A 17,836-nucleotide genomic window follows, 5' to 3' on the forward strand; every position below is an offset into this window, starting at 1 on the left:
CGCTAGGAGTCAAAATTGACTCTATGACATGAACAACAAAAATATATCTAACATTTTAAATTTTTATTGAGAAGAAGAGTAACTTTAATATGGGAGCTATACTATACTAAAACACTTCACAAAATAAAATAATTAAACCAAACTTGTCAGCAGCACCAGAACACGTGCCAGCAGGGCTGTGTTCCTTATCCACATCCTATTCGGCATACTGACAGCATCTCCTAAAGGAGACATGAATATCTTCTTTAAAAATTGAAAGCCACTAATGTACAGGGGATGGGGTTAACAATCCAGGGACGTGAACAAATCAACAACCACAACACCACGTATATTCTTCTTTTGGTGGAGTGGTGGGATTGTTATGGGAAATCTGGGAGGGATTATGAACAACAAATCTATCATGGAAATGAGTTGCACTGGAGCCTCTGCTTGGGAGAGTCTAAGAAAGGCTAGATTGGTTTGTCCACATCTGAAATACAACAGGAGACAGAGAGAGCTATTAATTCCTCCTCAACCATCACTTGATGAGCTTGGATGGGTTCCCACACAACCAAACAAGTTCTGCCATTCCCCGTCGGGGATGATCCAGACTGTCTCTCCTATTTCAGGAAGGAGCCAAGAATGGCTGTTTTGTCACCATAGTGATCTCTGGGGATAGAAGGAGATGACTATAGAACCATCTGAGGCCAAGTCAGCATTCAAGTTTCTTCCATCCAGATGTCCTTGATCTGAGCAGTTCAAGCTGTTTATCCATCTGCTAGGGTCAAATGAAAATCGGCAAACAAGAGAGTATTGTACTATTCAGCCTCAAATTTGTATCATTTGAAAACTTCCTTGAGTTCTTCATGTTCCATTTCCCTGGCATATAGATGCCTAGTACCTTAGTCAAGGCTGAGAAAAACACAGTAGTGTGCTACTTGTAGATTACCAAGGACTACCAGACTAGCTAGCCCTTTAGAGGACTGTGTTGAAGAGATTGGCAAATAGTAGAGGTTTTGTGGGTTATCATTGGCTTTTATGTGTGCCAAAAAAACTCTTGTTTGGGCATTGCAGTACTTTATATGGTTCCATTACAACTGGGGCTTTCAAACAAGGATCCAGTGGATGACAGTAGAAATGGTAGCTACAAGTTTGGTTGTGTACTAGACCAAAACAGTGTTAGAAGTTCTTCCTTGACACCCAGCTTCTCATAAAATCACACAAATACAGAGAGCTGTCTGAAGAGACTATAGTCACAGTGGTGATATTCCCTTTTATACTTATCTTCTCAGAGAAATCTCCCTGATGGTGGAATATATACCCAATTCTAGCAAATATCCAATTTGAGATTGGGAGAGCAATTCTTGGCCCAGCACTGTTAGTTAACACATAGAATTCACTATGTCAAATGGGATCATATATGTTGCCCCCATTGCCTGCCACTTTCTTTCATTCAATAATACCAACATTGCCCCTTCATTATGCAAACAAAAAATTTAAGCCTCAAATATTCTGCAGATGCTAATGACAGCAATCTCAATGGGAGACTAGTTCTTGTTTCGTCCTGCTGTACCTCATACCATCGTGTAACATGTTGCAAATAGTGGATTTTAAGTTAAAAGTGGTTGGCTGCCTCAAAGACTACAATAGAAGTGTTGAGGGCTGGCCTAACCCTCTCATCTCTAGGTTATCCTAACTCACCCCTACACCAGACGCTTGGAGGGGAACACTTTCTGTTTCCATCTCTTCCCTCATCTCGTGTTATCCTCTTTCCTCCAGGGGGCTCAAAAAGACTTCCTTCCCAATAAGGATAAACCAGGGGTTCAAATTCAAAGTAATATTATCTTGGTTAGTCATTCGCTCACAGGTATCTACATTTTCTGGGGCTCCCTTGGTCCCTGGCACAGTTCCTGCATCCGTTGCATCACCGGCCATGACAATCCAGCCAGGAGACTTGCACCTGCTCTCAGAAATGTCTGCTACCTCTCAGGTGACTCAGTTAAACTGTCTGTCTCTAAAAGCTTTTACATGGGACAAGTAGCATGGGCTTGTCCTATGGGTGTGGGTGTGTAATGGCATCTCGTGGTTGTTTTAATTTGCAGTTACCTAATGACAAATGACGATAGCATCTTTTCATGTGCTTATTTCCATCTTTACAGCTTCTTTGGTGAGATATTTGTTCAGATCTTTTGCCCATTTTTAAAATCGGGTTTGTTTTTTTTTTATGCTTGAGTTTTAAGTGCTTTTTGTATATTTTGGATTCCAGTGTTTTATCAGATATGTATTTTGAAAACATTTTATCCCAGTCTGTGGCTTGTCTTTTGGTATTCTTAACAATGTATTTTTGAGAGCAGAAGTTTTTTTTTTTTCTTTTTTTATTTTATTTTATTTAATTTTCCCCCAAAGCCCCAGTAGATAGTTGTATGTCATAGCTGCACATCCTTCTAGTTGCTGTATGTGGGACGCAGCCTCAGCATGGCCGGAGAAGCGGTGGTGCGCGCCCGGGATCCGAACCCGGGCCGCCAGTAGCGGAGCGCCTGCACTTAACCGCTAAGCCACGGGGCTGGTCTGAGAGCAGAAGTTTTTAGTCTTGATAAGTCTAATATCATTTTTTTTTATTTCAGGGATGATGCTTTTGATGTTGTATCTATAATCTCATCACTAAACCCAAGGTCTTACAGATTTTCTTCAACGTTTCCTTCTAGATGTTTTGTAATATTGAATTTTATATTTAATTCTATGATCCATTTTGAGTTAATTTTTGTGAAAGTTATAATGTCTATGTCTATGTTCATTTATTGCGTATGGATGTCTGATTGTTCCAGCAGCATTTGTTGAAAAGACTATCCTTTCCCCATTATATTGCCTTTGGTCCTTTGTTGGAGATTAGTTGACTATATTTGGTGGGTCTGTTTCTGGGCTTTCTATTCATTGATCTATTTGTGTATTCTTTGCTGATGCCACATTGTCTTGATATAGTAAGTCTTGAAGTCAGGTAGTATTTGTCCTCCAATTTTATTCTTCTTTAGTATTGTGCTAGCTATTTTGCCTTTCCATATAAACCTTAGAATTAGATTGTTGATATCCACAAAATAACTTTCTGGGATTTTGGGGAGATTGTGTTGAATCTACAGATCAAGTTGGGAAGCAATGACATCTTAACTTTATTGAGTCTTCCTATCTGTGAACTTGGAATATCTCTCCATTTATTTAGATCTTCTATGATCTCTTTCATCAGAGTTTCGTAGTTTTCCTCATGTAGATCTTGTAATATTTTGTTAAATTTATACATTGTTTTCTTGGCACTAATGTTAATGGTATTATATTTTTTAATTTCAATTCCTTATTGTTTGTTGCTGGTATGTAGGAGTCAATTGACTTTTGTCTTTAACCTTGTATCCTAAAACCTTGCTATAATCACTTATTTGTTCCAGGAGGTTTTTTTGTCTATTCTTTGGGATTTTCTGTATAGACAATCATATTATCAGTGAACTAAAACCATTTTATTTCTTCCTTCCCAATATGTATACCTTTTCTTATTGCACTAGACAAGACTTTCAGTAAGATTTCCCCTGTTTCCTATCTTAGGGGGTAAGTATTCAGTTTCTCACCATTAAGTATAATGTTGGCTGCAGGTTTTTTGTTGATGTTCCTATCAAGTTGAGGAAGGCCCCCTCTATTCGTAGTTCGCTGACAGTTTTTATCAAGATTGGGTATTGAATTTTATGCTTTTCTTCTTTAGCCTGTTAATATGGTGGAGTACATTAGTTGCTTTTCAAGTGTTGACCCAGCTGTGCATACCTGTAATAAATCCCTTTTGGCCCTGGTGCATAGCTCTTCGTATACATTGTTGGATTCAGTTTGCTAATATTTTATTGAGGATTTTTGCCAATATGCCAATATGTTTGACTCCTTCTCCTAAGTGAATGATATCTTGGCTGAATATTTGATTCTTGCGTGGTAGTCTTTGCCCCTTTGGCTAATAGAGGTAAGAGGTGGGTAGATGGGTAAGATGTCTTTGAAACCACTCAGTTCCTGGGTCTCCTTAGTTGCAAAGTCTAGAGTTCTCCTAAACTCCGAGGTAGGAAGAGTGGGAAAGAACCCTTCTTTTCAGTCTATCTTTTCAGGTTTAGGTTCCCCTAGCCAAGCTTTCCCTGTTAGCACAGAGGTGTGATATCTGCCCTAAGACCCTCTACTTTTGGTCCCCAGGCTGTGGTCAAACACAATGCACAAGAGAGCTGGGTACAAGCTCCTCTGGCTCTCCTTCTCCCTCCCTCTCTCTCTCTCAGGAGAGCCTAAATCCCTACTCATACCTTCAAGTCTTTTTCTCCATGCTATATCTAATAGCTGCAAAATGCAAAACTAAGGAAAATTAATCAGCAATTAGCTTCCAGTGAGAGGGGACGAGAGCAAACAAAGATTTATAGTTGGGGCAATAACTCCCCAGAGTCCCTGTGTCACATTGAAATCTGTTTGGCTTCTCCTTTTCTACTTTCCAGCTTATAATAAATCTAATTTTTTGCCTTTTAAATGAATCGGTAAAATGCATTGGCCAAGCTATAATTTTTGGTGTCAGCTATTCACAAACTTTACATTTACAAAAATATTTTACTTATATAAGAGACTCAATTTTAGCCTAAACTTTTCTGACATGGACACTACAGGCAGGACTAAAGCGATTTCCTGCAGCTTAGTCAGCAGCAGAGGCTTTGGCAGGCGTGCCAAGATCAAGCTCTCACTGAAGTGGACAGAGTGGAAGAGGTGGAACATGGCAGATTCAAGTGGTCACAGACAGACCAGTTCAGGAGTACAGGTGAGACCACTCCCAATGTCTCTGAAATAATCCAAGATCTTTTACGGGGAACTAGAGACCCTATAGGGGTAGCAAGTGAATAGCAGCAAAGCCAGTGAAATCCAGTCATCACTCAATATGACCCCCTTTTAAACACCCACGTGTGGCTTAGGTAACACAGTCTACATAGCATTAGAGTGTAGAGAGTAATTTCATTTAACAATTTTATTTAACCAGTAAGTAGATTTTCTGTGTCTTTTGACCGTCTTTGGCCTTTGTTCTAATATCTTTTCTTTGAGTGATTTAAAGATGAAGATTAATTAACACATTTTAATGAACATTTCATTATATTCTCGGAGAACATGATTCTATAAAGTATGCATGATCACTTTGTTAAGGGAAAAGAATCTTTAGTTTCTCCTGGTGAGCAACTGCCCATGTTGACTCATGAGGAGGTGAAAGCGCTTTCTCTGTTACTGCTGCCATCTCCCTGACGTGTCCAGCAGACCTTGACCAATATAGTACACAAAGCTTATTTCTGTAGTGGTAGGAGTGGCGCTTCACTTCTGCCTAAGAAACCTTTCCAGGCGAGGCTTCAGTTCCACAAAAATGAGCTGAGACAATCTTACAGCTTGTTCAAGACACAACTCGCTCTCCTTGCTGCATTTTACCGGGTTTCTGAAAGCAGCACTGAACCACTTGTTGTTTCTAGTCCTCTCCTCAATTCACCCATCAATTTGGGGTACAATTTATGGAACACCAGATTGCTTAGGGACCAAGACAGAAGGATTTGAAATCAGAGTCTCTCACGCTTGAGAAGGAGTTCTTTGTACTTTTCCTACCGATAAACTCTCAATTTATATTCATTTGGAGTGTTTTAGTTTCTATACACAAAGAATGGATTTTCCACAGTTGATGAGGAAAGCGAAGAGGAGTGTGAGTTTTTGCTGAGCTTAGAGTTAACCTGCTTGAGTGACTATCTTGAGTGACTAACCTGCTTGAGTGAGCATCTTAGAAATACACACTGTAAGTTTAGGAATGTGATGTAATCTTTGGGAAAATAGAGTAATGTTTGGGTCCTGGAAAGAAGGGATTTGTTTCATCGGGTTTGGTAGATGGTATTATATCTGACAGATGATAGAGTTATGAAAAATGTAGTTTCTTCTCTTTCTAATATCTGGCAGAAAGAAAGGATTAAAATAACAATAAAATAATAAATTTTAGATAATATCCTTTCCTTCAGTTACATAGAATTAGAACTGAGATTGTTAGTTTCATTTGGCATTCTACAACTGAGTTGGGAAAACGTTGTAACTTTACTAGGGTTGATGCAAAGCAGTGGTTCTCAGTGCATTCAGCATACCCTGGGAACTTGTTAGAAATGCAAATTCTCAGGCACCACTCTAGGCCTATTGAATCAGAGACTCTGGGGCAGATGCTCAATCATCTGTGTTTTAATAAGGAAGTCCTCCAGGTGATCAGAATGTAGGCTGAAGTTGAGAATCACTGGTGTAGGGCATGAGTCTTTCCTATAGCCCTGCAGCTGATTTATTGCTGGGAGCACCGAAGAAGGTGTTATCATTCTATTTCACACATGACATGGTAATGAAATGTGTATTTTAAGGATAGGTTTTAGAGATCATCCTGTATCTAATTAATTCCTGTTTTAGAGGTAGGTCCTAAGTGCTAAAATAGTCTGCTTTTGTGGAAAGATTGATAGAGTGAAATCTATTGTACTGAAAGAGGGAAGTGTCTTAGTTTTGTTAATAGAGAATATATATGCTTATTTAGTGAATTGGGGTGTGATACTGTGAGCAACAGTAGAGATCAAGGGTCAACATAGGAGATGTTTTACTCCAGAGTCACTTTCTCAATGAAGCCCAATCCAACCACCTTAGGTGAAATAGCAAGGGCTCTCTGCCCAGCCCTACCCATTCCTTCTCCTCCTTATCAGTTTCTGCTTTTTGTTTCTCTTAAATAAAAGCATTTATTACTTTTATCATATTATATAATTTTCTCATTTATTATTTTGTTTCTCTCCCCCACAAAGACTGTAAGCTTCTCAAAGGATGGATAGTTTGATATCAATATTTTGATCAATGCATTATCCAAAGAACCTAAAACAGTGCCTGACACATAGCAGGTAGTCAAAAAATATTTGTTGAATGAATAGAATGTATATATTTATATTCTTGTCCCTATAAAAGTGAAGAAAGCCAAGAGCATTGTGGGACAGTAACCAAATAGAGGAGATAATCCACCTAAGATTGATCCGGGGAAGCACTTATGCTATTTGCCCAAGTTATGGGATCTCCTTATCACATTAATGATGATATAATGAACCATGTTACAAGAAAATAATGTACATGGGGTAACAAGTGTTCCAGCTAGCTCATACTTGGTGGATGGTTCAAGGGGGAGAATGAGGTCCTGAGGACTATAATAGAGAATAAAAAATGATTGGTGTATAATTAAGACAGAATAGCTTATAAATAAAAGAGATTGTATTGAATTGTGAGTTCAAGAATTTTGGGGGTATTGCATACCTGGAGTCTTCACTAAGAAATCAAGACTGAAAGGTAGTGACTTTTGTGAGATGGCTTGTGTTTATTGTAATTATAATTATAATGACGACTTGTCTTGATTGTTTTCCCTACCCTTTGCTGCCATCCAGCAGCCCATCTGGAGGGGTTAGGACAGATAGCAGGAGAGTTAACCAGAGAGTATAGTGGATTAGTACTTTAATATTACTATCTTTAACTGATGGAAAATACTTTTTGAAATGATTTACTTTGCTTTACAATATTCTTATCCTAGGTAGTAAGTGCAAGAACATTCCAGATAGCGGAGGTAGGTAGAGAAGTTAAATGGTTGGCTGACTCTCTATAGTACAGGCATAGGTTACCAAATTGGAAAATTAGGTCATTTCCTTCTTCTTCTTAAATTCCCATCACCTCTACGTGTATCTTAAAGTTACACTCCTGTCCCATTAATAACTCTTGTGAGGAGCACCTTTTTTCCAAGTTATCATTTTCAAATATCTTCTTTTACTAAAGAGAATGCTGATTGTTGAAAGGACATATTCAACTTCAGAGTCATCTCATTTGTAGCCTAAGCATGGCTTAGATTCAAGTAAGTTTACTTCAGTAATGAAAGATAACACTGCTAAAATTCATCATAGCAGATTCTGAAAAATTAAATGAACAGCGAGCCACCATTTTTTGAAACTGGTTTATGTTTTATCCCTGGGCTTTTCCTGATTACAGCCCAGTCCCAATTAAGAAACATCACCATTTCCCTTAGCTGTGGCTCTTCATTTAAGCTGTCATTGTCACCCACTCTGGTAAACAAGAATGCAAAGGAAAAGAGCCATGTTGGTTGCTGTGCTTTGAGAGACTCTCAAGGCAACTTATCATCCAGCAGATGGAAAATAAAAATAGTGGGTTTATGTTTTACTAATTATAGATTTCTGAAACAATAGATATGTCAGGAAAACACATGTTAAAAAATGAAAAGCAAAGCACAGCTATCCACTAGTTACTTCAGAGAAACATTCTCACATTTTAGGTGTTAAACTTGGATGCTTGTTAAAGAAATTTATTTTTAGCAGAAGAAGAGAAAACTGCATCCACAAATATGTCTGTGTGTGTGCCCATGTGTATCAGTGGAGGAGAGAGGAACAGGGAGGGAGAGAGGGCGAGAGGAGAGGGGAGAGAGAAGAAGGGAGAGAGGGAGAGAGAAACAAAGAGAGGAGAGGGAGAGAGGGAGGGAGAGAGGGAGGAAGGGAGAGAGGAGAGAGGAGAGGGAGAGAGGAAGGGAAAGATGGAGAGACTGATTGATTTCCTTTCCAAGAGATTTGCTTTAAACATGTTTGCCTGTGTGGGAGATCAAGATTTGGTCACCCTGAAATATATCTCTTTATCTTGATTGTTTTCTCTGAGGGACATTTGGCCTCCCCCACTAACTGCCTAAAGAATTTGACATGGTGGCTCCTTCCTGGAACAGATCCTCTAGTCTATCATGATGGCTGTAATGATAATGTAAAATAGATGTTACAATGGGAAGGGCACCAAGCCCTTTTTATCAAAAAAACTCTATCTCTCCCTGACCACATTGTCTATAGATGACCCTGAAAAGAATTGTCTTTTTGCCTTCTGAAGTCCCAGACCATTACCCACCCCCGACACCTTCCTCGTCTTTAGCTACAATACTTAAGCAAGCAGCTCAGACAGAGGGACGAGTTGCTCATTTCTGAGTTTCTCTCATGTATACATGTTATTAAACTTGGTATTATTTTCTCCTGCTAACCTGTCTTGTTGGTTATTTGGCAAGCCATAAGAACCTTAAGGAAAAGGGCAGAGGGGGATTCTCCCTCTTCCCCCACACCTGAAAGCAGAAGCCCATCTAGGGAAGCAAAGGCTTAGGACTCAACAGATGTTGAGTGAGGATTTCATAGTCAGAAGGGGATGCTCCACTCTCCTTTGCTGAAGGAGCAGAAGTGAGAAGCTTGTCCATGGGCTCAGCTATGTGCTTTGGATCTACATGCCCTAGAAGTTGGGAAATGCCTGGATGCAAAAGATATACGAGATGAAAGAGATGTCCAGAATCTTATAGAACTTCTGTAAAAAGGGGCTTTCTAACTGTGCCCAGATAACATTGAACTTCATCCATATCAATGAGTTAGCTGAGTCTTCAAGGAATTAGGGTATATTTGTACTTTAGGAGATAAACACATTCAATTCCATTTCACAGTAGCACATTTTTCTGGCCTAAGCTAACTCAATATTAAGTAAAGCAAATTAACAGTGTAAAACGTAGTTATTTTTCAGAAATTTATATTTCAAAATGTGATGTCTTTAATGTTATTTATTCCTTTAATTCTTCTAGGCATGTAAACAACAAGGGTGTGATTTGTCTGTAGAGACTTGGAAAACAGTTATAAATTTAAGTGAAAGTCAGTGTCCTGTCTATTATCACCAAGCACTAGGGCAATTCTAAATGCCAGTGAATTTAAGAGGTTAATTTGCTTACGTGGTGGAATCAGTCAAGTGGTGCCATGAGCGACCACATTCATAACCAATACGCCATGTTGCTTTCCTAAAGCAGTCTGGATCTCAAACTGTATCAACCTCCCTTTTGCCCCACCATACTTTTTTCTGCTAATCCAGGAAGAGGAAATCTGATCATTTCATAAATTAATTTCTTTCAGATAACTCTGTTCTAGAAATTTTTCTATCCTGCGTAAAGTCTTATAACAGCATTCGTAAACAGGAAAACTTCAGATTTTTACTGTTAGAAAGAAAAGTCACTCATACATCTTTGACTGATTTTATTAGATCCTTGTTGGATATGGTCCTGAATCAAAAGCAGGCATTGTAAAGAAAATACAATATCCTATAATTCTTCTCCAGCGTTAGGACGGGTGGTTAGAGATTGCACTAGTCGACCACCAATGAGTAGATGGAAATATGTGAATTCTGCACATAAGAAGTATGACCTTATAAAAATGTCAAGGACATTGGGGGATATTTAGCATCCTCAGAAGTAGGACTGTCAAGGATTCCTCCAGGAGACATTTAGCACAGCACTGACCGAAAGAACAGGAGTAGATATCCAGCAGTGTTAGTAGATATCTAAGTGGAGAGTTTTGAGCCTAGACAAGGATGTGGTGTATGCGTGTGCGTGCGTGTGTTGTGTATAGGGATATAGAACCAAGTAAGCACAGAGTAATGAGAGGCCATGAGAAACAACTCCCATGGAGTATAGTAAACTCTGAATTAACTTGAGATCTGTGCCAATAACCTGGGCATTCAAGCCCACAGTATAGATGTAAGAGTATCAGAAGAGGGGAGCGGGGTGGAATCCGTCGGAACAGCAGGCCCTGGTTGAGTTCAAGTTCCACCTTGACAAAAGGAAGACAGGATTCCTGCTAGTGTGGAAAGGGGCCAGGAGCAAGACCACTGTCACATCCGTGGTCTCGTCCATCATCAAAACACAAAACAGTCAAGGGATCAAATACTTACGGACATTTTTTACCCTTTCATCGACTAAATTTTGTTTCCATTTCCGGTAACTGATACCCTTTTCCATACTCTTGAAATGCCTGGTCTTTTTGCCTTTCCCCGTAGAGTATAAATGTAATTTCTAATTTCCAATGATCCTAGAAGCCACAGGTGGGAATTCCTGCAACTTTCTGCCAACAAACACAGATTCAACTAATTCTGCTCTCATTTTTTTATTTCTTCCTTCCTGTTACAATGAAATATACTAGGAATCTCCTAAAATCATCTTCTCAGTTTTGCTCTAGATCTTTTCTCCTCCCTCCTCAGGGAGTTGATTGTACTGATTATTTCCTCTCTTTCCTGTGTCTTCAATTTCTCCCTACCTCCTCATTATCAAAAGAATTTAAACAGACTCAAGTCTCTCACATCACAAAAACACAATAGAGCTAACTCAGCTTCCTTTCCCCCAAACACTCTGTAACCTGCTGTTCTCTGGCTTTTGTGTCCACCAAGTTACTGAAATTATTTTCACTAAGATCACCAAATACATCTGTGTTGTTAAATCTAGTGGACACTTTTCAACTTTTTTCTGAAGTGAACCACTGTTGTGTACTCTCTCCTTAAAAACTCCTTTCTTTGTCTTCTAGATTCCCCACTGTCCTGGTTTTTCGCAAATTTTCCTGATAGCCACTAAACATCTGCTTTGCAGCCCTTTGCTCTTTCTTTGCCTTTCCCCCTGCACTCCTCCCTTTATCTGCACAAGCCGTACTCTTCCTAAGACCAGTTTTGTTCTTATACTCTCCAAGAAGTTTGCCCTGAATTTTGAAATATGTATTACATCCAGGTTTATATGCTTCCATAGCATATTTCCCTCAAATAGCACTCACCACGATAGTATCATAACCACTGTCTACGCACCTGTGTTCCTCACCACCTGACTTCTCAAAATGTGACACACAAACCTTCAGCATCAGCCTCACCTGGAAATTCCTTAGAAAGAGTCTCAGGCCCCACTTCAGACCCATTAAATTCGAATCTGTGTTTTAACAGTATCCCAGGGTGATTCCTATCCACATTAAAATTGGAAATCTCGGTGAAGTCATATTAGGAACTTGATAAATATTTGTTCAATAAAATAGAAAAATCTCTATCTATTCAAGAAATCTGGACAGAAGAAAGCAAATGGGAAGGTTGTCTTAAGGCTGGAGTGATATTTTTAGAAAGACACAGTTTAAAAATACCACCAAATTGAGAAGGCTCTTTTTGCTGGGGTGTAGAAGACAATTTCCACCAGCTGCTCTGTGTCTATTTGCTGTACAGAAGGATGTGTGTGTGTGACAGAGAGAGAGAGACAGAGAAGAGAGAGAAGAGGGGAAGAGTAAATATAACTAATGAGCTTTGAAATCTCCACCGGTTAAACTTCCACTCCTCCCAGAGCACCACGGAGCACTTCAAAACTGATTGGGTAACTACTGCTGAAGTGAAGCTTGTGGATGAAGCAGAATTTGGAAGTTCCCCCTCAGGCAACACCAGGTCTGCTAATTTTATTTCATTGGAAAATCATAAGAACAGATGTTTTGTATTTGGTAAACATTTACTGAAACCTACTGTTGAACTTGCAACATGCTCCACTGGCTGTTGATAGTTCAAAGCAGGAGTCAGCAAACTGTGCTCCACGGGCCACGTTCAGCCTGTGTCCTGTGTTTGAATGGCCAAGGAGCTAAGAATGGTTTTCACTTTTTAAAAGGTTTTAAAAAAGCAAAGAAGAATATATAACAGAGACCGTAAGTGGCCTGCAAATCCTAAGATATTTACTTTCTAGGTCTTCACAGAAAATGTGTACTGATCCTAATTCAAAAGTTTATACCAAGATAGATAACACTATCAGAAGAACCATTTTAAGGCAAAATGGTGCAACACAGGAACTATTCAGTAACAGGAAAAGATTTTTTAAGTCTTCATATGTCATACCTGTAGTGTGAATGTGTACACACACACACACACACATACACACACTTCTATTGTCTACCAGAAACTGCTGGGTATATTTTTTAGCACAATCATTTTCACAGAAAATAAGCAAAATAGAACTCTCAACAGTTCCTTGGTTTTGTTTAATGGGTAGAATTTATTTGGTTTGAAAAATGCTCTCGAAGTTTTCACTTAAAGTTTTAGAAAGAAACCATTATTCTTCTAGAAAAAATAACTTTTCAATAAATAAGTGCAGTCATAACACAATCTTCCCATTTGTGTATATTAGTTTAAAACAATGGGTTCTGACCATCATTTCTTCTGTAACAAAGTGGCAGTCGTGCTTAGGAAAATACTTTATTCTTAGGAAGGAGTAGATTCTTGTTATGATCTGATTATAAATGTAGTGGCAGTTTGACAAAAAGATCCCAAGATTTGACTAAGAGTACATCCAAATTATGGGGTGGAAAGACCTCTTCATAAACCCTGTTCAGGGAATGTAAAGGACTTTGTTTTAAAATTTCTCAATGGGTTAACAGTGAGAAATATGTGTATTTTTAACACATGACCTATTTTTTTGATTAATGAAGTGAAAAATACTTTCCTCAATAGCTAAGTGACTTTGTGTTATTTTTATCTTTCTGTTTAGTCTGGAAATTTTGGCCTTGTATATATGCAAAACACAAAATTATCTCATCACATTTGTGAGGTAAATTTTTGGAAGCTGTTATCTACTGATATTCATGATTTCTTTGGCCAACACAAGCTAGATAATCCAAAATGAAATAAAAGTGATTTTTTAGGGAACTTTCTGGAATAAATCCCATGTATATGATCATATGCAAATTATGGAGAGAGGGAATACTAATGAACAATTGAAATTATCCTCTAAATTTGCCACATACTTTGTCTTTTTTACAACTTCAATGCTGTGTGCTTATGCATGGAAAAATAATTTTATGCAGTACTTGTATCTGTAAATTATTTGAAAACAATTTTAATTGCTGGGACTTTTATGATTAGACTTGAATTTAGTTTATCCCCCTTCTGTTTCATACAACGCATATAATGTGACCCAGAGAGTGCTTTATAAAATTTAATGTGTTTAAGGAATCTCTAATGATGTTAATTAAGTTTGATCTTGCGTCTAGGATATGACAATCTTGTAAAAAACTCTTTTATAAAATTAGCCTGTGTGACATTCAATTTTCCTCTATATTAAGTGGCATCCCCAAAGTTAAGGAAAAAAGTACTATCACATGTTGCTTAATAAAGGGGGATATGTTCTGAGAAATGGGTTGTTAGGTGATTTTGTTGTTATGCAAACACCATAGAGCGCACTGAAGGGGAACAAAATTTGCTACCCCTAAATGTGTCTCTTTAACATGAGGATTATTTTAGGCTGATTACTTTTAAGAAACAAAAGACTCAGAAAGTTTTTCTTTTTACCTCCCCCCTATCTGCCTAAAAGAATTCAGATAAAAAAACCTGTCTCAGGAAGCAAGTCCTCACCTTGGCATAACATGAACTGGGTGGTGGGCAGGGAGGAACCTAGAAAAGCCTGTTTGTTGGGCTCCTCTCTGTGTTCTTCTGTTTCTATGTTGCCAAACACTTGTTTTCCAAACATTTGTTCCTTTGCACCTACCTGTGAATTGCCATCCTTCCCTTTGAAGTCCCTGACTCTCCCCACACCAACATCTTCTTTTGTCTTTAGCTGAGGAGGATGTTTAAGGTGAGGGCTTTGGCCATTTTGGTGAGTCACTTGGTTTTCCTGAGTTTCCCTATGTATACATGTTATTAAACTTTTGTTTGTTTTTCTTCTATTAATCTGTGTCGCGTCAATTTATTTCTTAGTCCAGCCAGAAGAACCTAGAAGGGTAGAGAAAAATTTCTTCCTTCTGTGCAGTACTTACACAAACCTCAATAATATAGCTTATTACACATGTAGGCTATATGGTACTAATCTTATAAGACCATTGTCATTGACCAAAACCTTGTTATTTGGTGCATGACTGTAATTACTTTCCCCATATCAATTTTTAGAGAGAAGCATTGACTTCATATCAGATATTAATGACTAATGTACATAGAATACAAAATTATCAACTACATTTCTTATTTTTGTTATCAACACTCAAGTTATAATGACTTAATTCAATTATACAAATATTTGTTGCATGACTAAAATATGCACAATACAATGTAAGATACAAAGTGTAAAGAAAATGAGAAGGTCACGTCTTCAAGGTAAATTTTATGAGGTTGGGATAATGTTGTATTCGTCTCTATTGAGCCAGATCCTGGCACATAGTCTACACGTAGAAGGTGCTCATTAAACACTGTACATGTTGAATACAAAAGTGAATCCATAGTGAATGTAATGGAGAATGGATCTAAGAAAAATGCACAGTTAACATAACACAACATGAGGTTATAAGGGTATAAGTGCCTTAGAAAGATTCAAAGTGATGTGAGATTTCAAGGAGACAGTGATCACATCAGGTAAAGATTGGGGAGGGAAGAAAATCAAGGAAGGGGCACGTCAAAGGGATTCTTGTGATGGCATTAGGGGACAGGGTAGAACTTCAACAGTCAGAAATGGGTTCAGGAGCAGTCCAGACAGAGAGAAATCACATGAAACAAGGCACAGAAATGAGGACACATGGGAGGTATTAGGTGACTAGTGACTTCTTTGGATCGATTGTAATGTGAAGTACAGACTGATAAGGAAAATGTGGGAAGATTGGGATTTAACATGCTCTGCTAGAATCAGAAGAAAAGGAATAATTTAGATCATCTAATCTGTGGGATTGCCAAAATGCTCTACAATAAAGTATTTAAACAAATCTCCTCAAACAAATTGGCAGTGGAAACTACATAACTGCTTTAGATATATTGTTCCGGATTTTAAAATGCAGGGTTATCAGGTATAAGTACCTTAAGTTAAGCCCAAATTTGCTTCACAAGTAGAAGGTGTAACTTTGATAATCCTTTTAGCAAACATGTTGTAAAATTCTCTCTTGCATTAATTAGTTTTACCTTTTGTGAATGGAATAAGACTAGATATTTTTTCATCCTCTTAAAGTTAAAATTATTTCACTAATTATTTTCTTTCTTTTCATTAAACCATCAAAATACTGCATAATAAATTTGATTATAAGAAGTCATGTATATAGTATATATTTAAATCTTGGTTCCTAATAGTAATTTATTCTTTGTTTTTCATATATCATTTTTTAAATTATTTCTTGACTATACTTGTATAGGGAGTATTGCAGAATTTTTCTTGAATATTTGCATTTCCAATATATGGCAATGCTGTCATATGGCCATTTGAAATTGCAAAAGACAATCATAATGAAAAGAAGCAGATGTTCATTGCTGATGAGGAACTCTGTGTACTGCTACTACCAAAATATACATCTTCCATATCAATAAGATATTTTTCATTTCAGCCTTTCTCTATGTGCATTGGAATTTTCTATGTATATTATTCACTGCAGGAAATATAATGTTTGGGGGAATATTATAATAAGATTTAAGTGTCATACCAAAGGAATAGTTTTGGGAAATTGACTTAGGAGATTTGAACAGGTGCTGATTTCCTCTTTTTATTATTTCTAGGAAGTGAAACTTTTAAACTAGATTTTCCTGAGGTGGTTTAGAGGAAGCTCATATAGGAGGAAAAAGATAATAAGGTGCAGGAACCCAGGGAGAAGAAAATATTTGTGTCAAAAGGTGTATTTGAGAATATGTTTAAAAATTATTTGTAGTGAAATATTGCCTTCTTGTCTTAATGAACTTTATTAAGAGACATTTTGATATAATAGTAAAATTTGCACTCATTATTTTTCTCAAAACTCATTTGAATAGCAATAGTTTCCTAGAGAGCCCACGGCATTTATTTCGAGTCAATGTCTGCTCTCTATGACTCTTCTTTAAGGCGGCGGGATCGAGGGTCTTCTCGGTATCGTCTCCTGGAGCCTTGCATGTGGTCTTGCGCATCATCACCCCTGGGCGCAAAGCTGCAATAATGCGGTCATCACAGAAAAATTTATTAAAGCCAGGACTAAGAATTTTCCTTATATTTGATTCTCCGATCAAAGGTCAGTTGCTCTGACCTTAGCCTAGTAGAGGTAATAGTTAAATAATGATAATGCCTTAGATTTATATCATTATAGGTACCATTATATATTAATAATGTAACAAAAAATAAGTAACAAGTAACAGAAAACAAATAACATAACAGTTACATTAGTATTACAGGTAACAGTATTACAGGTAACATAATTATTACATTTGATTTTGTGAATTAAGAAGAGAAGGATTAAATTCCTTCATCTCAACGGGTCTCAGTTTTCTCACCCGTAAAACAGCTTCATTGATCACTTTCTCTTGCCCTAGTTTACATAGCTAGTGAGAGTGAGAGCTGGGACTCTAACCCAGGACTCTAGAATCCAAAATCATGATCCTTTCTCTTGAGTGACGTGTCAGTTGTCCCAGGAAACAGCCATACATTATCTATTCAAAGGCTGTGACTCCAAACCTTCACTTTTAGTCTATTTTCTCATATATTTGGGTTAATTGCATGACAGCAAACATTTGAAAACTAAAACATTCAGTCAAGAATTCAGACATTTGTGTCTCTGTGATATCCAGGAGACATGTAGAAACCCAGAATTAAGAAAAATCTGAACTAACAATTTAGAGAACATATGGTCCATATCCTCAGTCTACAGAACACAACACTGGACTGATGGCTCTCTTTACATAACACAGCAGGGCTCCCACGAACCCAATAAAAACTAGACGTAATACTACAGTAATGATATTTTTGGAGAACATGGTTTTACTCTTTTGGGTTTTTCATTTAAATAGTCCTTTTTATATTTGGAGGCAGGAGGCATTCTGTCACACTCTTAAGTAAAGAAAAAGCAATCCAGACCATTTGTGCCAGAGTAAACTGGAAGGCACATAATTCCACGGAGTTAATTTTCTTGAAGGAAATTACCATTTGAGTTCTTTGGCTCACTCTTGTTACCAGATTGGTTTAAGAAATTTAATAGACATGACAATGCTATTGTTATGGACC

At 37.7% G+C, this 17,836-nt stretch overlaps 1 pseudogene; it reads left to right on the forward strand.

Moving 5' to 3' along the window:
• The first annotated feature begins 1,912 nt into the window (after positions 1–1,912).
• The window catches only part of LOC131405259 (14-3-3 protein zeta/delta-like), a 35,126-nt pseudogene continuing 19,202 nt past the window's right edge, over positions 1,913–17,836 (forward strand).

The sequence above is a fragment of the Diceros bicornis genome, chromosome 5 (assembly GCF_020826845.1).
Source record: "Diceros bicornis minor isolate mBicDic1 chromosome 5, mDicBic1.mat.cur, whole genome shotgun sequence".
Classification (NCBI taxonomy): Eukaryota; Metazoa; Chordata; class Mammalia; order Perissodactyla; family Rhinocerotidae; genus Diceros; species Diceros bicornis.